The sequence below is a fragment of the Callionymus lyra genome, chromosome 11, assembly GCF_982586985.1.
Source record: "Callionymus lyra chromosome 11, fCalLyr1.hap1.1, whole genome shotgun sequence".
NCBI classification, from domain to species: Eukaryota; Metazoa; Chordata; class Actinopteri; order Syngnathiformes; family Callionymidae; genus Callionymus; species Callionymus lyra.
In genome coordinates, this window is record NC_141828.1 from 26773647 (window position 1) to 26796992 (window position 23346).

The following is a 23346-nucleotide window of genomic DNA, read 5'->3' on the forward strand; positions in this document are numbered from 1 at the left end:
AAAGAAAATGTTCGCTTGATTTGCACTGTTGTGTACCTAATATATAATGTAAATAATGAAAGAAATCCAAATCACATTTATTACATCAGACGATATATGTAGATAAAATAAGAAAAATAGAAAAATAAGTCTTGCTCTGACAGCTGCTGTATCAGAAGGTGAATTTGCCTTCTGTGTTCAAGAGTAAATTATCTAATACATCCAAATGTATTCATGTTTCCTTGTGTTACATTTTGACGGAGTAAGCAGGTGTGAGATGCAACACTGAATTTAAAAAGTGTCCTTTTAAAATTCCACAAAAAGTTGTTTAATCAAAAATAATAAACTTAAAAAGAGCTGAAACACACCAGATTCAGAATAATGGACTAACATTTTAACCATTTATATGATGATTAACTATGTCAAGCTTGAAGATTATAAATCCGTAAAAGCCTCACGGATCAATATAAATTGTTAAACCTTTAAAAAAGGGAAACTTGTTGAGTCGATGTGTATTGACTCTCTTAAAATAATTACCAGGGCAGACTTTGTTCAGTCGCCTGGTAAATTGTCAAATATAGACATAAACTGGAGGACACCATCACGAGAAGAAAAACATGATTTGAATCCAAGATGTGGGGGAAGAAACTGAGAAAGAATTGGACACTCACCAAATATTTTGGGGAGGTGAATCGTCTGGAGGTCACCTTTCAGCAGAGAGCCTTTTGGTGTCCATGCCGTCTGCGAGCCGAGCGTGATTATCCTCCTCCAGTCGGATCATGGTGTCTGTGGAGCGAGAGGGCAAACAGAGCAAACAGGGAATCCGTTAAATAGCAGGAGTCCAAATTTGGAATTGCAGCACATATAGCTGTTTTTTTTTGTTCCCTAAAATTGAAATGGAAGACTAGCTGGGAAAAATGAAAACAGCATGTTGGCCTGAACTCTGAGCTCTGCAGAAAGATATAGAACCAAAGATTATAAGTTAAGACTCACTTTATTTCTGGAGATATTTGCTCAAACTCTTAAAACATATTTTTTGCTTCTTTTTTTAACAAATACATGACCATACTTGTTTAACTTTTCTGCAGAATTCGATTTTCGAATTTTTTTTTTGTTATTCTTTTCGCATATTAAGTTGGCAGAAACTATTTTACTCTTATTTATTACTTGTTTTTTTTTTGTTTTTTTTTAAGTTTCTATTTTATTTTATAGATTATTTTCATGTTTTGCTAATAATAAAAGCTTCATATATTGATTTATATCTTTTAATTTGATAATTGTAATTGATACACTTTTAATTATAATTTTCAACAGAAGCTTTTACAAACTATTTTAAACAAGTTTTTCTTTCTTTTTTTTAAACAGTAACAGGATAATAATTTTTAGCTTTATACAGAATTTGATTCTATATCACATTGTTTATCTTCTTTAATTCTTTTCACGTATAAGATGGGAGAAATGTATCTTTCCCTTAAATTCTGATGAAAGCATAAAAATGTGTTACTTGTTTTTCTCATATAAATTGGGAAAAGCAACTTCTCAATTATTACTTTTTTGTTTGTTTGTTTGATTTAAAGTCCCTCGCAAGATTCCCAGTAGACAAGCTAGAAACAATGAAAACAGCATGTCAGCATGAAATATGCAGTACATCTTCCAAAGATTGTTTGTTTCTTTACAAACACGTTTTATAGATGTATCAGTAGTTTTTCAAAAAAAAGAAAAAAAAACATTTAATTGAGACAAAATAATTAAAAATATTAAAATAAAATTAACACAGTAATAATAAGAATAATGATAAATATTTTCTTAATAAAGTTGCACACACTACATAAATACATAAGTGGGGAGAGGAGGTTCAAAACACTAATCAAACATTGTATTTGTTATATTAGGCTTGATCTTCAATAGTTGCTCCATCTTTTTCAATTTGTTTCAATCAAGGGCAAACTCCAGAAATTTCCCCGACATTCCCTGATGGATAATATCTGTGACCAGGAAGAATGGCACGTCTTTATTCTGTAAGTGTTCATGCCTTATATAGTCTCATTGCTAGCGGCGGAGGAAGCTGACCTTAAGATGGCTCATTAAAACCATCCAGTCTTACCAGAGAAAATATCTGCCGTTGAAAATAATCAAACTGAGAACTTTCCAGACTCCCATTCCAATTTTAATGAATGATCAACACGGATGCTGTCGTGGAAAAAAGGTCAGATGATGGAGGAAATCTTTTTTTTTGCTGATTGATAATGAGACTCTAACACCTGAAGAAGAGCGAAACAGCCTCTTCTATCAAACATTACGGTTACAAATGACACCTCAAAGGTCAGTTGAAGAAGTGACTCCCAGCTATACCCGAAGGAAACGTGACATTTGTGGTGTTTTTCTCTGACATTTCCACTTGTGTGCATATTTAAATGTATTCATTTATTTGACAAGTGTTTCCTGGCCTTTTTCAAGTGTCTGAACAATCTGGCCGTTGTCAGCCTAATAATGCTGACCTCTCACTGCTCCAGAGATGTTCTCAAAACCATCCTCCACACAATCTCTTCTTCTTCTTCAACAGTAATAATATAAATCATTCTTCAGAATAACGTACGTTAGCTCAATGCTAATCTTTTCTAAAGTCAGATGAAAGGTCAAGCAATTATGTAAGTTGTCTCGATTGAGGGAGAATTACTCTGTGAACTGTGAAGAGGATAAAACGAAGGCATGTTTTAAATATATGTCAGATTATTAACGCACCAGCGATGTTAAGGACAACAGAAGAGTTAAACTTAAATTTTACATATTTGCTCGGATGATGATGAAGTAGAAAACATTTTGATCCTGTTCAGTCTCTTTTTTAAAGACATTTCGACCTTCAAAGATTTAAGGCTTGATTCTAAACTTGAACTAAATGGACATTTTTCCTAAACAAATGCATATCACAGTGACGAGTATTAAATCATGTGACTCACATGAACAAACATTTTTATTTGTCACCATTTTGAAAAAATATTTGTATTAAATAAATGTATTTACATTACCAAACATTCCTAAAGTCGATTTTTTTTTTCTTTTATATTACTTTCCTCAAAACTAAATATTAAATCAAAGATTAGTTAAATGTATTTTATTATTAGTGTGAGGAAATATCGACACACTTAAATATACCCTTTTTTTTTACACACTAATACGGCTTTTCCTTGATTTTCTAGAACTCCTGTTGTGTTATCAGTTTTAAAGTATATACTTTATTGAATATTGTTTTGATTGTTTAAGCGCTTTGTGACCCTGGTCTGGAAAAGCGCTATACAAATAAAAATGACTTACTTACATCGATATTCAACAGCACTGTATCCATTTTTTATTTACATGCAAATATCCACAGAATTTGTTCATTTTTATGTTGCAATTAAAATGCTGTCATAAGGTCCTCCGCAGCTAAAGGAAAATTGTATTCTTTTCTTGTTATGTTTTTTAAATATCAAGTGGAAAAAAAGCCCAAACAAGTAACTTCTTATTGATGAATTGTGCTTTTGGTCTGACGGCCCATTGCAACAGTCCCTGAACAAAATGCGGCCCCTTAAGCAGACTTCCAAACTGTGCCAGACATGCTTTAGCAGATAGATGCTTCTCAACACCTAAAAAAAAGGACTTCAGGAAGGCCTTCTCGACGTTGAAGCAACATTAACAGACATTTGAAACAGAAGCATCATCTGTGCAGAATCCTACTTACGACAAAGAACAAGCCTCACACTTCACTACGACACAAGAATGTGTAGGAGAGAGACAGCTGTGAGGGAGCCACTGGGATAAACAGTGAGTGACACATGCAGACGGACACTCTTGAGGGTCAGAAGACCAGTCAAGATCAGGGTCTCCTGACATACATGGAGCCAGACTGAATCTCTCACTTGGACGCTCTCCATCTGCTGCCGTTGATAAGAACACGCATCAGCCGCGGTGGATATTCCTCAGTTGAACCCACGATTAACGTTTCTTATTAGGACACTGGTACATATGGAAGTATATCAGTGACATCAGAATATGGAATAGTTTTTTTGAAGTTTCAAAGGTTGAACCTTTTTTTCTTTATTGAAATATTGTTTTAATTTCAAGCATTGAATTATATTGTTTAGTACTCTTATACAATAATTACTATATAAAAAGATAAAACATAAAAAAGAAACAATACCAAAATAGTACTGAGCTACTTGATCGAATTACCAGCCAATTTATTATTAACTAGAAAGTATTAAACATTATTAGATTCCATTTAAAAGGCTTAGAATACAGAAAATATTTAATGTAGAAAATGTATTTTTTAATTATTAAAATCAGAAAATCAAACTCTACACTATATGTAAAAAGAAAACAATTATTTAGAAAAAAAAGGTAAAACTACCTAGGGTTCATAAATTGCTGTGTAGAAGTTATGTGGGAAAGTGGAGTGAATGTCCTCTCCGTGAACTGGGACGGAGGCCTGTCACTAAGGTCTTTGTGGATATTAAGACGACAGGGAGGGAAGAAACTGAATAAACACAGCAAATCCCTCAAGTCTGCTGCATCTCCACAGTCAAACCGTTTTCACAGACAGAAGCGTCTGGCTGCTCTGATTGACAGGCCGATCCCCTGCTGTTTCAAACTCACTTTGGATTTATTTATTAGAAGAAAAGGGTGAGCGCGTGATACCGTGAACTGATTATCTTTTTGAGTACATAAAACAGCATGGATTCAATCCTCAGAGCAGCAGCAGGAAACATGGTGTTTGGGTGGAAACGTTTTGTGGAAAAAGTGAATTTGTAACATCAGCTTGACGTCTTCAAACTATTATGTATTTATAGGATTCATCGTGATATGTAAAGGATTAAAACAATGAATGTATTCTGCAATTATAGTCACATTGTTTAGCATAAAATCTTATTAAAAACATTCTAAAAAACATTGACAAAACTGGACCAAATTCACAGTAAAACCACTAAAAATATATATAAAAAATTACAGTAATAAAAAGACATGAAGAAGAAAAGTTCATATTAATTAAAAAAAAATTGTACAAACAAGATGAAGCATATTCTTTTTACTGCTTACAGTTGATAGCCACTTACAGAAATACAGAAGCTCAAATAAAAAAAAAATCGAAAAATCGAAAACAACAGTATTAACTGTTTTTGTTTTCACATTAAACTTTGATACTGTATGTTGTTTTAGACACTTTATATGTTTGCATAAGCTTGACTAGCCTCCACTTCACAGGTTAGGCAAGCCTCTGTCAGTACAGGATCCGGGAGATCTGCGTGATCTGGGAACTCATGCGCACTGACATATTTCCATCCTCTGTTTTTACGGCAACTAGATTCCGACAAAAATATAGCGTGGAAAACGATCTGGGGAATCAGCGATCCATTAACACACGTGCGTTGCATTCAAAATACACAACTTTATTTATATAGCCGGTGGCATAGCGTCTCTTCGAGTCTCAAAGCACTGTTTTATGAAAGAAAAGGAAAATAATTAATTTGTGTGTTGGATCCTGTTCCGACAGCCTCCGCTTGACAGATTTGCGCTAGTTTGGCCAACGCTCCGCTCATCTGGTTAATGTTAGCTTGGCTAGCCTCTATTTGACATGTTAGCGTTAGCTTCGCTAGCTTCATCTTAACAGGCTAGTTGACAAGTTGACAACTTTTAGAAGAATCATGTTTTTCCTGTTTGCAAATTTATTTCAAAATGCAAACAAGGTTGGTTTTGGCCTAGTGTAGCAGAGGCGGAATCACAGGTAAGTGACTGACAGGCTCAGAAGTGGGATGACGGTGTGGTTGTTGAGTGACGGCTGAGAAATGGGGGAACATTTCCACATCAGCTTTTTTTGTCTGTCTCAATTGTAAAGTAAAGTAGGTAAGAACGATAACGTTGTATTTAAAAAAGTTAGCAAAACCTCTCTTGATCGAACAAAAAACATTCCAGAGAAACTCTAGACTAGATCCTGAAGTGAAGCCACTGAAGCATCACCATGACGACAGAGATGATCCTAACATGCTTCCTGTTAAATGAGCCTGAGCTGGTCGAGGTGGACCAATTGGCAGGAAATGAGACCAAATTGATGATTGAGAAACGGATGCAAGAGAAGCCTCCTTGAAAAAAAACATGAGACTGAAAGAAGGAGGAAGAAAATGCTGAGAGTCAGTATAAATTAAAGTTCAGAAGCAAAAAATATGTGTTTCTGACAAATGAAAAGATAAAAACAATCTTGAATCAAACAAATCTCTTCTAGATGAAGGTTGTTAGTTTGTTGACACTTACACAAACAGACAGACACAAGATAAACTTCAAAAACAACACAAAACATAATACTTATGTTAGGCCTGCACAAACCATCACTTTGATAACTGATTAGTCGCCAATTATTTTTTCACCAAGTCAACTAATTGGAAAATACAACTTCACAATTAAACACTCATCAATAGGTTCCAGCTCTTAAGTGTTTAAGGTATTTGCTAACAAAAACAAAAACATTTTTATGAATTGATTATTGGTAAAGTAAACAAAATATATTTTTATGAAACAGAGCTGTCAAGTGTGCTAAAATCATCATTGTTAACGTTGACGTTCCAGGTTACAAGCTAAATAAACTACGCATGAAAAATATAACTAAAAAAACTATGATGTTCATTACTTAACTTGTTGTGGCTCCCAGCGTTTTCTCTCCTGTAGGAAACGTGTCCAAATGGATCGTTGAGTGGTAAAAAGATTAAATGGTTGAGGTTTTCAGAATGTAAACCCCCTCAATACAGGAGGGACCAATGTTCAAACATTTAAAATCCGTTTCATCTGAAACACTATTTTTCATGTTGGCTCCAGAGTCGTCACTTTGTTCAGTTTCTTGCATCTACCTCCCGTGTGTTGTGGCGGCGATCAATGCCACTCACACAGGTACAGCAGCAGCCTCCGGTTGATGTAATGCTGATGGCTTCGTCTCTGTATTGCAAATGATGCTGACCGTCGAGAAGATGGATCATTGTGAGAGCAATAAATGTCTCTGGAGATGCCCGGAGTACCTGCTGATATCACATCCACACTGAACAACCACTCCAACCTTTTGTCACCTGAGCCCAAGAGCCCCGCTTGTTATAATGAATCTCCTGTTGTGACATTAACACACACTTGCACAGAGACACACTTGTGTCTTCAGAATGCATTTCGACGTACAATAACAATATTATTCACAACAACATTCCTACTGAGAACTGGGCCCCCTAAGCACAAGTCACATGACAGCGTTTCTTAAGGGGTTCGGTTAAGCAGGTTTGGTGAGAGTCCAAAAAACTCGGGGTTCAACAAACTACTATAGTAATTTGGCAAACACCTATGGCTGACAATATTATCAAACATCCCCCAATGGAAGTGTTACGAGTTAATTCAAACATCAAATCCTCCTAGAGGAGCAGTCAAGTAACTTTCCTTTATTAAACTCCTCCACACATCTTCAGAGAGCAGGGAAAAGTCAAACAATTCCATCTGTCTGACAACCGACCAGGCCAACTCTGTTGTGATTGGTCGGGGAGCCGAAGAATAAAAGGCGATCACTTTAAAGTTTCTAAAGCAAAAACTCAAAATAACAGATTTTTACCTGGTTTCAAAAAATCAAAACCAAAACCAGCCTATAGGTAACGCTGTGTATGAAAGCCAATCAGAGCCGTCGACAGAAAGGCAAATGTCAACAAAGAAGAAAGATTAATATTTGAAGTTCATGAGTCAATCACAATTGCAGATGATGGTCACATGTCGGTTCTTGAAACATAGTTTTGAAATCAATCGTCCGTTGCAGCTATCTTGAATTACGATTGGATGAATAAAAAGCGGCCACTTTGAGTAAATATTAGTCAGTGTAGCTTTAACTCTTTTCAGTCGACCTGTGCCAACATAAAAAATCTGATATGTGGGAGTTTAATCGAAAGAAAAATTCACGCCAGCATGTGGTGATTAGGGATGCAAATTATCGAGTAATTCATTAATCGACAGTTGTTTCATCTTATCGACCACTGATCGATTAATTTATAAGCGGCAATTTTTCTGAGAACCTGAATTTCCCTCTGAATATGTTCGATCAACTGTATACGTCACATAAAATACTACCTTATGATATAAACTGTTATGGTATAAAGAAAAAATGCAAATCATATCCCATAATCAAAGATTTATTCTGGGCTCACTTGAGGGCAGGGAATAAGATTTTGGTAGTTTATCAAACATATTCTGGATAGAAAATATCTAAATATTACACTCATCTCTCATCTGAGACAAAATAAACATTAATAATGGCAGCTAAAAAACACATTCCTGAACTGAAGAATACAATACTATATAAGCATGAAAATAAATCGTCACATGTAGACGAGCCCAGGACTGGATGTATGTTGCTCTATTAAACTTAAAATATAGGCTGATGAGACGTGTCTAACATGTGTGGTAACCATGTCACATATCTGCTGGGTAATGCCCTCTGCTTTCATGGAGTTACATACCCTTCGTCCCAACGCTCTGGTGAGTGTAGGCTGAGAAGAACCACCTACTGCCTGTAGCATGGCTGAATGTGACACATTTAGGTGGAAATTCAACAAGTTGTGGAGGTGTTGTACTTTAAAATACTTCCACATTTGTGCTTTTAGCATCTGAATAAACTTAGAGTGACTCCAAACTAAACTCCGTCTTGCCCTGTGCATCCTATCAGTGTACCGTTTATCGTTTGTCTTGTCCTGCTTCGCTTGTGTTCCCGTGTGCGCATCAAGTACGTTGTTGGCATCACTAGTGGTGACAGTCAAATTATTGTTTAACATTTTTAACTATGCTGAAAACATGTTATTTAACGCTGTTTACTTTGCTATTGAGGCTATGTAGCTTCTGATCTTCCTGCAGTAACCTCAAGTGGACATATGATGTTTGTTTTGTAACCTTTGGTTCCTTTCATTGAAGTCTTCTGAAGGTTCTCACAATCAAATGTTTGATTTCAATAGTATATAAATAGTTCCAACAAAACTGAGAGACATAACGATATCACTGACACAAACTATAACTATAACATTAGTGTTGTTTTCTTTATGCTCAGTCTGGCTGTTATTTATTGTTATTTAGTACTGTACAACTGTTGACACTAACCTCTGTACATTATCTTAAGATTATCTTAAACTATTTATTCACTTAAATATTGCAATATTATTTTTCACAATAACGTATCGATATTTTACTGACTATGTGTTTGTTTGAGTAGCTTTAACTCAAGATCAGTAACTGAGAATTTTAGAGCAGATAATTGCACTTCTTATGAAGACACGATCAAAAGCAGAACCATGGTGAAAGCATCCACAGGAATGCTCCTCTTTTTAAACGTGTCTCTTCAACTCATCTGAATCCTGAAGTGCCGTCTAATCCACCTCCTCGCCCATTAGCAGCACAGTGATTCTCTCGGAGTGTCGCATAATGAAGGATTTATCGCTAAGTAGCCAAATTAAAGTCGAATGAATTTATATTAGGTTCTTATATAAACAGGTCGCCCAGAGAGTAACGCATGAGTCAAGTGTCGATGAGTCGCAGGAATGTTCAGAATCAAGGATGCTAGACACTCGCCCAACAATTAACCCTCCAGTGCTCCAGCGACCTCCGACTCTGAGTCTTGTCTTGTTGTGTTACACAAGTCAGGAGAGGTGAGGAAGTTAAAAACCCTTTCATGTGGCGACACACAAGTTCTTTTATCTCTGCTGGAGCGTTGGAGAGCCGGCCGGCCGTCCAAAAACTCAATTAGAGCCGCTCTAAATGTGACAGCATAAGAGGAGGCGTGAGGCGCCGAAGTGTGAACGATACAGACGCGAAACATAAATGTGACTATTAGGAAAATAGCAGGACCCCAAACCGAGCTACACAATAAAAAAAAAACCTGGGGCCTGATGTACTAAGGGGTAGTACATACAAAAAATGTACAGACCTACTTTTCCACTTCAAAGTCCATGTACATCAATAAGGAAAAGAGTGTTGAAAAGGTCGGACTTCTCGACAAATTTGTAGGTGGTTGGACGTCTCAATATTGATCAAAAATGAACACACACACAAGTGTTTGTAGTTACATGAGTGGATATTAAATTATTCACAAACTTATAAATAAGTTCTCATTCACCAAAGGGATAATTTGTATTTATTAAGACAACATTGATAGTTTTATACTGAATATTTTAATCCGCTATTTCACTCTATTCATAATTAATGTAAAGGAATTATGAGCTTGTTTTTACAACATAACAAACAAAATAATCAGTGTCTGATGCATCAAGTTCTCTACAAGAGTCACAGATATTCTTGTGGAAAAACATGATCAAAGTGAAGCTGCAGAGTGAACGCAACTGGAAGCCGTGTGATCACGTGATCGGAGCGATCTCCTTGAAAATAAACACTTATATGAAGACACCGTCACATGATCTGTTCATTTGTAATTTGTAAACAAAACGCTTTTATTTTACAAATGTAATGAGAATTAATGCGTGTGTTGCACACCTGCGCCACACATTCATATGAAGCTCAGACGATCAGACCATCTTCACGACGTCGTCAATACCGCTTTAAGATGATTCACAGTTTTATTCTCGTTAAACTCCATTTTAAGATGTTTCAAATAAGCCCCTGATCGTCTCTGTGAATAAAGTATTTATCTTAATAACCCTGAATGTAATATATAAACATTTACACCGGAGCTCGTCTGCACTAATTTAAATGTAAGTATGTGAACCATGTCTCAAATGTTTAAATTAACTAATATAATCTGTTAATACAGTTTAAAAAATTCATGTTTTTATTTGTACTCTTCTGATCGCGGAGAGAAAAATCAGGGACTCTGGGATTTTACGTCGATTGGAATTAGGGCTCCACAACATTTGAAATATGCGCGATATTCGATATTGGTGTCTTGAAGTGCGATATCGATGTTAATGCGATATTTTTTTCTTTCACCTAAAAAAACCCTGCTTGCACATCCAATTTTTAGCCAGGTGAAAGTACTTTAGTGGAGGTCCCCGGGTTTAGATGAGGAAAACGATGCAATACTTATAACGCTCAGTTTCGCGGGACTTGCATTGGTTTCCCACGAAACTGAACAACATCAGAGAGGAGCCGTCGGCGCGTCGCGATATCACCAAATCATTAATTAATCCCACCTCCTTGTACACGCACATACATAACAGTTTATAAATGACCTGATGCTAACGACTTAGCTCAGTAGCATACTGCGAAGCCGAACCGGTTTACACTTGTTTGGAAGTTCTACGATCTTATAAGAAAACAACTGAGACTAGATGAAAAGTACTTAAAATATATTGCCTCAGGGGTTGAAAGAGATGAGCTGCAGACTGGATCACTAGTGTTTGAGTAGCGCTCATAAGTTATTCTCCCGTGTATATACTGGGCCACGCTAATTCAGCGTGCCACCAAGACGAGTGGCCATAGCAACTGAGTCCAGACAGACAGAGACGTAAACAACGAGACATAGAAATACAAATTGACAACTTTACAGAACGTGTCACTAAGTGGTCAAAGTGCGCATTTAAGAAATGCTTGAGTTATACAATGAAAAATAACAAATCATCGCACATGTTTTCGATATGCATACCGCACGTGCCAATATGCAGACCTAATTGGGATGTACAAAGGAAAAGTGCTTTAATTTGTGTGTACGCACATATTCAAATATCTGTATATTTTTGGACGTGACCCATTTTCTGGATTTGCGTCTCTGACCGTATTTAGCAGAAAACCCACAGACTTCTTTGTACATGAGGCCCCAGGTCTTTTATATAACAGCAGGGAGAAAGAGTGCGACGTCCACAGATTATACATAATCGAATATTCTGCTGTGCCTTGGAGAATGACGGGTTTTATTATGATTATAATACTTAATACAAACTCTTGCAAAATCCAAAAATAGCTTCTGTAGACATCAGTGATCAAAGGGTTAAAGCAGAGTGTTTTTGTTTCTCTCGCTTGTTCTGCGAGTCGGCTGCTCTTTGCGCCGCTCCGAAGTCACATGACTACATGATGGACCGAAAATCAACCAAATGGAGAAAACCAGCTGCTATGATATTCTTTAGAAATTATTCTCTTTGGCTGCTGAACGTGTCATGTTTGTGGTTGAGCAAGAATTTTTCTTTTGTCACATTTCTACACGCAGAACTTATGAATAGAAGCTGAAGCACGTCGCTCACGACCCAGGCGGCTAAATAAACGCTCCACTGATAAAAAAAAAAGAAAAGTTGTGAGGAAATCTGAAGTAATGTTGCTCTGGTCCTGCAAGAGTTTCTGATACTGGCCCTGAGAGAAAACACTTTTTATATGCTTCATACAAATCTTTTAAATATTCAGAAGAGAGTGAACTAAATGTTCAGAGTTTTTATCTTTATGTTTTACAACTAATGTCCTGGGAGCCAAATCCGGCACACGTTTTATATGGCCCGCTGTAAAGTTGTTAAAATAAAAGTATTTCATGTTTATGTTAATATTGTTTACTTTTTGTTTATTGTTCAAAGAATATGACAGCTTTTTGTGATTAAGTTTGAAATCCATGGTCTACCGAGTCCAACCAATATTTAAGCCAAATCATTGTTGCATAAAGATAAATTGCTCAGCCCGACCTGCCCCAACCCCTCAAAAACAAAAATCTTGGCAAAGTAGCCGAAAAGAATTCTGACTCCTTGGCTCAAAGCCTTTTGCATGTCCTCAGCGACAACTGTGTGGGAAGTTTCTGCCCCCGCCATCGAGCGCGTGCCTCCAGCTGGAGGAGGGAAGGAGGAAAATGGTATCAGGGATGACGGCTAGAGAAGACGGCTGTTGTGTGTCTGAATCAATTGTGCGCTGAAGAAAAACCTTCGGCTGGGGAAAGTAGGAAAAAAAAAAGGAGAAAAGAAAAATAGATTCGGGCCTTTCATCTGTCCGTCGCCATCGGTCATCCACACTCCCAGACCCAGCGCAGCGTACCAATTCCATTTAGCTCAGGAAACGAGGGAATGAGAAAATAAAGACGGCTTCATTACGACGTCCCGATAGGAAGGAAAAGAATTATTCATGCACACAGGAATTCGACTTCACCATCCCAGGGCCAGTAACAACATCTGCTTTGAAATAAAAGGGATTTTCTATCAGCACAAAGATATTTATACTCTTTCTCCAGCCACTAATAGTCATGAAATCCTTCCTGACGACTCATAGAGCACAAAGTAAAAACCAAAGTCATCCATACTTGTACTTATGTCTGTCATACTTATGTATGCCGTGCTGGTGGAAATACAACTTCACTAACTCAACGTATTCACTTACTCCCTTCTTAACGTTGCCGGGGTGGAGTCTATCCCAGTGGCTCAGGGCAAGAGGCGTGGGACTCCCTGAACAGGTCTAGTCTAGCAAACCTTCACACCAATGGTCCATTAAGAGTTCTCAATTAACCTAAAGTATGTTATTGGACTGTGGGAGGAAACTGGAGTGTTATGCCAACACAACTACATGGAGAAAATACAAACTCAACTCAGAAGTGAACCAGTAACCTTTTTTTGTGGTAAGTGGTAGTTACTGCAACTCAACTTGTAAAAAAAATCTTCGCAAAAAACAGGGGCAACAGTACAATATATCCTGATTCTGTAGGGACAAGGATATATTTGTAGTATTGCACAACTTTGCTGTTGCAACTCATGTCCTGGGAGCTAAATCTGGCACACTGAAACATTTTATATGGCCCGCTGTATAGTTGTTCAAATAAAAGTTTTTCATGTTAATGTTAATATTGTTCAAAGAATTTGACTTTTGAGCTTTTTGTGATTGAGTTTGAAACCCGTGGTCAAGCAATATTTAAGCCAAATCATTGTTGCATAAAGATAAATTCCAAAAATGTATAAATTTAAATTGATAAACCCGCTCTAGTAGAAGAACTCACATTTACCCGAACCTTAAGACTTTTCGATGGCTTCCAGTTTCTTTCAGGATCAATTTTAAAATTCTGGTTCTTACTTTCAGATCTATTCATGGTCAGGCTCCTCCTTACATCACTGATCTGATCCAGCCTTACACCCCAGCTCGGGCACTTAAGTCTGCGGATCAGAATCTACTGATGGTTCCGTGCACACACTTCAGGACCAGAGGAGAAAGGGAGATCCTTCCAGGCTGTTGCTCCTAAGCTTTGGAACCATCTGCTTTTGATGGAGTCTATTATTCTCGAGCTTCAATACAAGAGCGATGTTACAAACGAGCAGTATTGAGCCTTTTCTATGTATCTTTTTGGATGAAGATGAAGACAAAGACCACTGAGCTCCAGTTGCTACATAAAATGAACAAACATTTTTGTCTATAACTCTTAAAAGAACGGATTACTCTGAAATAAATCCCAACGTCGACATGAGGTTGAGTAAAAAAAGTTTGAATTTGTGACCCTGTCTGGAAAAGCGCTCTACAAATATAATTTACTTACTTACTTACTAACTATCACTATAAAATCCTTTATAATCCGGAGTGTCATATATAGTACATCTGGTTGTACTTACTGACCTCAAACAGATTTCATGTGACAATCTGTCAAAATGTTTTAGCTACGATGCTGTTTGGACGCACCGATCAAGAGTCATTTAAGTCTTATTATATAAAAAAAATACAATAGATTAAAAGCTGTCTGAATTCTGACTTCAGTTAGTACTAAATACTTGCAGTACTCTTTCTTAACATCTTACATCAGAATCAGAAGTCAGAGTTTCATTATCCCGAGTGACATTTACGTTTAAAAAGTACTGTATCTATTTTCATTGGACGTGCTACTCACCTCCTGTGTGCACCAGTGGCACAAAGATAAACAAGTGTTTCTCACAGATCTTCTCTCTGGGTGGGTTTTTAATATTTCACATCCACAAGTCGGCACGTTAATGTTTGTGTGTTGAACGCAGCATTTCTGAGAAATATATGTTTTCTGTGAAAACTTGTCATGGGAACAAGAGCCTTGGATGATTTGTTTGTCCTTTTCCCCAAGTTATTTGTTCATTTTGACCTTTAGATGTCGCACAAACAGACGACCAGAACAGTGGAGCGACGATCCAGAAGAGACTTGAGTGCAGGGACATAGAAGGAGAGCATGCTACAGATTATATATATTTTATAACATTAATATAGATGAAAAACCAAGGCGAGTTGACTCTCAACAGAATTAATCTCGGGAAGACAGCTGATGTTATTACTGTTTACCCGGCTGTCGAGGTGCCAGGATGACAGAGCAGGACAGCTGAGCTCTTGCCGCGGGAGGTGACAAAACAAGAGCGGCAGAAGTCAACCGGCTTTATGGGAAATAAGACAGTTCCTCCTCTGGACGGAAGGAGGTCGAAAACAGAGACTTCTAAAAACAACAATGATTCGGAAGCACCGACAATGCTGCAGCTGCTGAAGATAAAACAAAGACTTTGTGCTCAGAGAAGAGACACAATCGGTGCAGTTTCAAAGCTGTGGGGACTGAACCGTGAACATAAAAATTAGCTTCACAGAAAACCTCGGATTCATTCAACAGGTCTCAAAATGGTGATTTGATAATAGACATGGAATTTCCTAGAGATAAACTTTCATCTCAAATAGAGGAGTTGTTATACAACGTCTCGTAAATTATTTACATCTGAGATTTAAATCTGAGTTTGATGTTGCAGAAATGTTGAAGACAAGACAAGAAGTAATTTTTTTCAGGCCTGTGAGCAAAAATGATTGTGAAATATACTCTTTTATTGAATTCCTTCTATTCAAAATACAATAATACTAAATAAAATAGATACATCTTAGTGGCTATAAGGCCAGGAGAAATAAAAGTTGTGAAATTAAAACGGTGTGTAGAAAGGCATCATAGGAGTTTTGTTTTGTTAAAGTGTGTAACTAACTTTGTACCAACCGTTTCTTTCAGGATCAACGACATGTTCCTAGCATGCAACGAAGTATCTGCCACAACATACAATTTATTTATTTAATAGGAAATCCTGGGGAAAAAAAAGGCAAAACACTCATTGTCCTGGATGACGTAAATGTGGAAGATAAAGGGCTGATCATTCCTTTCTCTGTTTTCACACTCACAAGTTAATTCAGCTCAGAGTCACTATTGGCCACAAGTGACAGCAGTAAATGAATGATCCATCGTGCTAGTGTAAGCAAACAGCACCATGGTGGTGTCGACAACTGGAATTCCAGATATCCAAACAAAACATATCCTCGTCCATTTCCAAAGAAATCTGCAGAACATTTGCATGAAAAGTAACATGCATGCCAGATCCTTTTTGAGAGACAGTATGAGGCTGGGATCAACGTTTTTTAATCCTGATCCTTAAAACCTATGAAACCAAAAATGTTGACGTTCTTATTCATCCTTTATGAATGTGATGTATTGCTTGTGTCGCCCGGGGCTTTCTACCAAATGAATTTTCCATTTTCCTTTCATACAGGCCGCTTGAGTCTCACTTGATAGGCTTAAATCATAACGATAAAAAAAAGTGTAAAGTGTGGTGCTCTTTTTTATGAGCAGAACATCATTAAATTTTGATAGGCAGCGTCAAAAATATGTGTCTTGCAAGTTTGGGGTGATTAATGCAGAGAAAACTGCACAAGTGCAGAACGTGGAGTACATGCTTATTCCATTAGAGACATGCACGGCTGTTCACGGATGATTACCTGCAGATTTGCTGACTTACTGGGTGTACAAGGGCGAGAAAAGAACCAAGAAAACCTGCAGGAAATTGTACATCATAATTCCTTTTGTGACTCCTAGTGAATTCTGACCTCTTCAGGTGTAGCAACAGAAATAAGAGGGCACCTTTAAAACTCAAGCAGAGACTAGTTATGGAGAAAAAAACAAGGGAATACATATTAAAAGGATCCCTTAAAGAACCATGCTGTGACACATTGCACACTCAAGTAAGAAACAGCAAATCCAAAAAAAAGAACAAAGAAAAGAGACCCTTTACACAACAAAAAAACAATGAAGACCCTTGTGGAGATCCCTTTCACATCTAAGATACAAAAGATCGAAGAGCTTTTTGGAGAAACTAACACATCATAATGAAGGATTACAAGGCTTTAAAGTTGAAACAGTACCGAGTTTGAACATGATAATGAAGAATTACAAGGCACTATAGACACTTTAGACCACGGGTGGGCAAACTCGGTCCTCGAGGGCCGCAGGGTGTCCAGGTTTTTGTTCCAACCGATCAAGAGGACACATTTTGACCAATCAGGTGTCTAAGGAGTGTAATCAGTTGATTGTCAGTCAGGTGTTGCTTGTTTCAGCTGAAACCTCATTGGTTAAAATGTGCATGCTCGATCGGTTGGAACAAAAACCTGCACACCCTGCGGCCGTTGAGGACCGAGTTTGCCCACCCCTGCTTTAGACGCTGATATCAATACCGTATAATACATCACTTTACAAATAACCTTTACTTTACTTTACTTACTAAATGCTGCTCTTATTTTGAAAGTCGGAAGTTTCTTTCTTTCTTTTGAACGGTGTTTGGGTCATTTATCGTAAAGTTTAGCGATAACTTTCCAAATTAAAGTTTGACTCATGACCGTAAAAAAGACGAACAATGGATAGCAGACCTTCCTTGCGTTATGTTGCTTCTGTTGGGTTGATATTGTGTGGTGCCTTCCGTAATTAATTTACGTAAAAAGAACCAACATTTATTGTCATAAAAAAAAATTGTCACTGATTCTTCTGAAGAAGGAACAACTTATCAAAGTGAACTATGAAGAATGACCGTCCACTCAGTTAGAAGAAAATCGTATTTTTCGACCTCATGCTTAATTAGGAATGAACCAAAGTGAATACACAGAACTGGAAAAGATGATTTTTCAGCCCATTTTGAGGTCTGATACAGAACACATTTAACTGTCTTTCCTAAAACATAGTCTATTTACCTTTGTTATCAAGTCATCTCTTCATGTGAACACAATGTCCTTGGAATCCAGGATATAATTAGTTTATAACCAGCCACATTGCACAACGCAGATCTAATAACCTTCTTTATAATCCAATTGTAAATATGCAGATTGGTGATGGAGTAACGTGGAGACGTGACAAGACTTTACATGGTTGTCCAACACCATCAGATTGGTACGAGCCATTTGCAAACAATATTGCAGAGCAACCACAAGTCATCAGAATTCAGTTTCTATGATGAAGTGACAAGAAGGTTGGGTTTAACTTAAGGTTCTACATGGGCCTGCCAAACTTATGCTGAAGAAGCGTTTGAGCGTAAACTTAATGGTCACCATGCAAGGTGCAAGGCTTGTATTTTTGTTTTTTTGCTACGTACTTGTACCAACTATTGGAAATCTTTACAAGGTCTTGCTGTGTATAATATGGACGTAATATATGTTTACATCACCAGTTTGTTGATAAACAAACACTTTGAAATTCACAGTCACAGCCATCGGGGACGTACAGTTCAGCCAGGCTTATTAGGCGAATGGACCGTATTTAGTTGAGGTTACGGCAGCTAATTCGCTCACCTGTCAGTCAAGTTAACAAGCACATGTATACAGGCACCAAGTTGTTTGTGGAACCAGGCTGTAAATATGTTTTTATTGAAGTCTGTTGTGTGTACCTGAGTCTAGTCTCAGAGCATGAGCTGGAGTGTAAGGCTGGATCAGATCAATGGAGGAGTTTATTTGTTGTGCAGTTAACACAAAACTGGACATTCAGTGAACTACAGTGGCTTTCTGTACTTCCGAAATCAGCTCAACCTTCCCAGATGTTGCCCCTCAGTCCTGGTTCTGAACCCTTAATCTTTTACTTCGTGCAGTGTATGAAACATAAAATGAAACCAAGGTAAACTTAAACTTTGGACTTCAAGCTACAGCAAAAGTGATACAACAGTGAATTCAATTTAAAATCCAACACCTTTAGTGCACTGCTCGGCAATTCAATATTATGTAAAAGGTGTCCTCAGCACTATGTGACGGTCTGTTGCCTCTTCGTTTCCAGAGACGGACCTGAATCAAAGTGACACGAAAGGCGTCCTAAAGGAATAATTCACTGCCAGAAGACATGAGGTGTGTCATTACAGAGATACACGGAGGACCTGTCTTCGAAGCAGTTTTATGGTCAGTCACATTCATCGATACTACATTTTTAGTATGTGGCAGACATGCTTATCATTACTGCCACCCAACCTCACACTTTGCTCAAAGGCACCTGGGTGTTTTATAAACAGCATCGAAGTGCTTCACAGAAAAAAGCACAGATCTCAGTGAAAGCTAATTTGTATTAAGTTCAAAGTAAGGACACCGATAAAACACCAAAGTTATTAGTAAAATTCAAGGTTGTACAGGTGAGTGTGAATGATAAATGGCTTGTTAAATACCTTCATGTTACAAGGTTGCACCATCATTTTTTAAATACAAAATTATTTTACACAAACACTGACCAGTCATGGAGCGATTGCAGCTGTAAATATTTTTGAAAACATTGTTATGGTGGTCGAATCAACAGTGAATTAATTTGCAGCAGAACCAGTTATGCTGGTTTGTGACGTTCACATTGTATAATAATATGTATAATCATACACTTGTTAACACCTATTGAAAACAACAAGAAAGTAAAATGACAACTTCAATATCTATGTTCAGTCATTTATTTGACTTACTACAAATAATGCAATAACATTTTAAATAATGCACTCGGGTTTGACATAATGTCATTTGAGCATATCAGCTATGAATTTACATCTTGTGCTTCTACTGCTAGTAATTATTCATTTATAAAAAATATGTATCATAACAAATATTCACAAACTTAACTCAAAGGCTTTGAATAAATAAGCACTTGGCATATATGTTTAAGTAATAAGAATTACAAGAACATGATAATAAATGACTGTATTATGTGTAAAAGTAAAATTAATAATGAGATTTCAGGAACTGGCGAGTTTCGAGGGCAAACGAATCACAACATACTTTTATGCATTTAAACAATGAAATAAACTTACCTAAAAAAGTTGTGTATTTTGCAACATTTTTTTCCAACAGTCTGTAATTCCTCATCTTTCCTTTTTCTTTTAACCCTTTCCTTGCTCAGCATTTTTAGAGTTTGCTGCCTGACCAAAATTCACAGACACCTTACCTCCTTCGAGACGCTGACTGGAAAGTTGTTGCCGTAAACAAGGGTACATTTTTCAGTGCATTTGGGCAAATGTGGAGGACGGTTGTCGCGGTGAAATTCGAACCCTGTCTCCTCCAAATATAGGGAGATGGAGGATATGTCTGGTGAATTGGAGAATAAAGATTTAAAGAATCCCTTGTCATCCCAGTTTGGATCGTACACATTGATGAGCATGACAGGAGTGTGGCAAAGTTTCCCAACCGCACGTTTCAGGATCTTGTTGCAAACATAAAAATAATGATCCCTCGCTAGGAACGATCATGGTACTGTCTTCTCCTTGGTCACGGCTGTCTGTTGGGCTCTGACCAGCAGCGGCTCCTTGTCCAGGTATCGAACGTCTTTCAAAGGTTTAGCAATAAACCCAGTGGGACGGGACCCCTCCACACCATCGCCCAGTCCCAAGAGTCAGATTTTATTTCTCCACGAGCGTCCTTCGAGGTCCTCGCATTTGTTGTCCAGACGTTTCACTTGAGCGGTCAGCGTGTTCACAGTACCCTTGAGCTCCACGATGCGGTCGCCGTAATCTGTAGCAGCGTGATCGAGATCCAGGAGGGTCTTCTATAAGTAAGTAATATTTATTTATATAGTGCTTTTCGAGACCAGGGTCACAAAGCGCTTAAACAATCAAAACAATACTCAAAAAAGTACATACTTTAAAGATCAAGATAATACTCAGAACAACACAAGAGTTTGAGAAATTCAAGGAAAAGCCTGAACAAATAGAAACGTCTTAAGATGTTTCTTAAAGGAGTCAGTAGACTCCATTAAGTGCAAAGAGAGAGGAAGATCGTTCCAAAGCTTAGGAGCAACAGCCTGAAAAGATTTCTCTCCTCTGGTCCTAAGCCGTGTGCGTGGAACCATCAGTAGATTCTGATCCACAGACCTCAGAGCCCGAGCTGGGGTGTAAGGCTGGATCAGATCAGCGATGTAAGGAGGACCATGAATAGCTCTGAAAGTAAGAACCAGAATTTTAAAGTTGATCCTGAAAGAAACTGGAAGCCAGTGAAGAGTTTTAAGGACCGGAGAGATGTGAGTTCTTCTACTAGAGCGGGTCAGAATTCTCGCTGCAGAGTTCTGAATCAACTGCAGACGAGACAGCTCCTTCTCGTCTGCAGTTGATTCAGAACTCTGCATATATATATCCCTATGGAACTTCTGCGCCGCTATGGTGGGTGTAGAGCCAGAAAGAATATAAAGGCTAAGCTAACGGACAATCGGAGACGTCACAGACCATCGATCCATGAGATCACAATGGGGAATGTCAATTCATTGTCAAACAAGATCGACCAGCTGTCTGCCCTCAACAACCGGCGGATCTACCGAGAGAGCAGCTTGTTGATCTTCACAGAGAAGTGGCTCACTCAACTAACTCCGGACGCTAAAATGGACCTGATGGGCTTCACCATTGTAAGAGTCGACAGAGACACACACACTTGTGGGAAATGCAGAGGAGGATGGCTCATCGTGTACGTGAACAAACGCTGGGGTGGCCCAGGACACGGTACTGTGAAGAAAGTCTTGTGTTGTCAGGATTTAGAACTGTTGGCTGTCAGCCTGCGACCATACTATTTACCGAGCGAGTTCAGTCACGTGATTGCATTGTGTGTTTACATTCCTCCTAGTGCTGCGGCTCCATCTGCCTGTAAGAAGATCCATACAGTGATTATTTTTAAATAATTAGATGAACATATATATAAATGAACAAAAACATCTGATTTAAAGTCCAGAACTTTTGCTGTATAAGAAGTAGAGGTTTCTGCGTTTACAATTTATTTCTACACTGGTAGTCAAAGCTTCTTACCTTCACAGTTTCGCAGTATAATCACTCAATTCAAACACTTCCTAATCCCATTACAGCAAAGTCATTCCAATAGTTATCAAGCAAACACATTCTTCAAATAGGTACTAAATTATAGCCAACATAATAGATGAATCACAAAACCTAATTTATTGTATTTTACGAAATATAATGCATCATTTTAATCCGTTCATTTTCTCTAAAATATACTCACCACGACACAATTTTATATGGGCTAAATCTGTCCAAATGTTATAACATGACTTTGGTAAGCCAAGTAATCACACCGTGAATCTCCTTAGAATTACCCGGCAGGACTTCATAGTAAAACGCCTCACAGCGTATTTCTATAAATACGGAATACAACAATTTGATAAATTACAAACAAGTTAGACCTGGTATAAGTGTAATACATAAATGTCTGTATAAATACAATTATTTTACTATTGTTATACTATTTTTCCTTTATTATCAATTGTTCAAAGAAAAATTGTGATGTTTTTAATTTGATATATGTGTAAACCCCTACTAAAAATAAACCAAAAATATTCAAATCATTCATAACTCATTACACATTAAAAATGGTCTAAACAGCAGTCCAGAGCTAAAGTCAAGCCTTCATCACGATTCTTGTGACGTCGCAGTTCAGTGGTGAAGGTTTGATTCCACGAAGCCACAGGCCGCAATTAAATAAAGTCACACATGATTGAAAACCGACCTCCAAGTTAGGAAGCAGCCAAACACTGGATCACAAACAAAGCAAACATGCCCTGACTGGTTATATGTAGAAGTTCTCCTCTAGACGTTGTTACCAAATGTGAAGCAAGATCACCTTAAAAATGATCTTTGTGTTGTCGCAACTTTTAATTGCTTGGGATTATAAACAGGGACAACAAGGTTAAAGGGTTATCTTACGCTTCGTCGTGGGTCCCCACAGTTGGGATTAGACCGGATGTGATTGAGTTTATGATTTGAGAGTAGAGGAACTGAGGAAGCTTGAACCAAAGCTAAACTACAGCCACTGTAAAATAACCAGGAATCATGCCAAACATTTTGATTTCAATGTATTTCTATTCACAATAAATTGTGTACAATACTACATCAAATCCCAAAATATTCCTGATTCCTTCATCCAATGTAACTATATTGGGCTACCTAGAAGATTTTTGACATTTTACGTCTGACCAGTTGGACATAATTCTTTCAGCTCTTTGCAAGCAAGACGTTCTGTTCTTCACTTTAAATCATACGAGGCACCATCCAGTTCACAGTGGCTTTTAGATACGGTGTCATTTTTTTAATTAGAAAAAACATTAGCACACAATGAGGAAATGAAAATGGCAAAGTTTTATTATTATTGATGTTATCATTTATTATTTTTTATTATAAGTAATTA

General features: G+C 37.5%; 1 protein-coding gene across 1 annotated transcript in view; it reads right to left on the reverse strand.

Annotated features, from left to right (window-relative positions):
- The window catches only part of chrm3a (cholinergic receptor, muscarinic 3a), a 110546-nt gene that overhangs the window by 64770 nt on the left and 22430 nt on the right, over window positions 1-23346 (reverse strand). Inside the window, exon 2 of the mRNA XM_087802423.1 lies at window positions 651-765. The gene's annotated coding sequence lies outside the window, so the exon portion shown is untranslated. The remainder of the gene's footprint in view (window positions 1-650; window positions 766-23346) is intronic.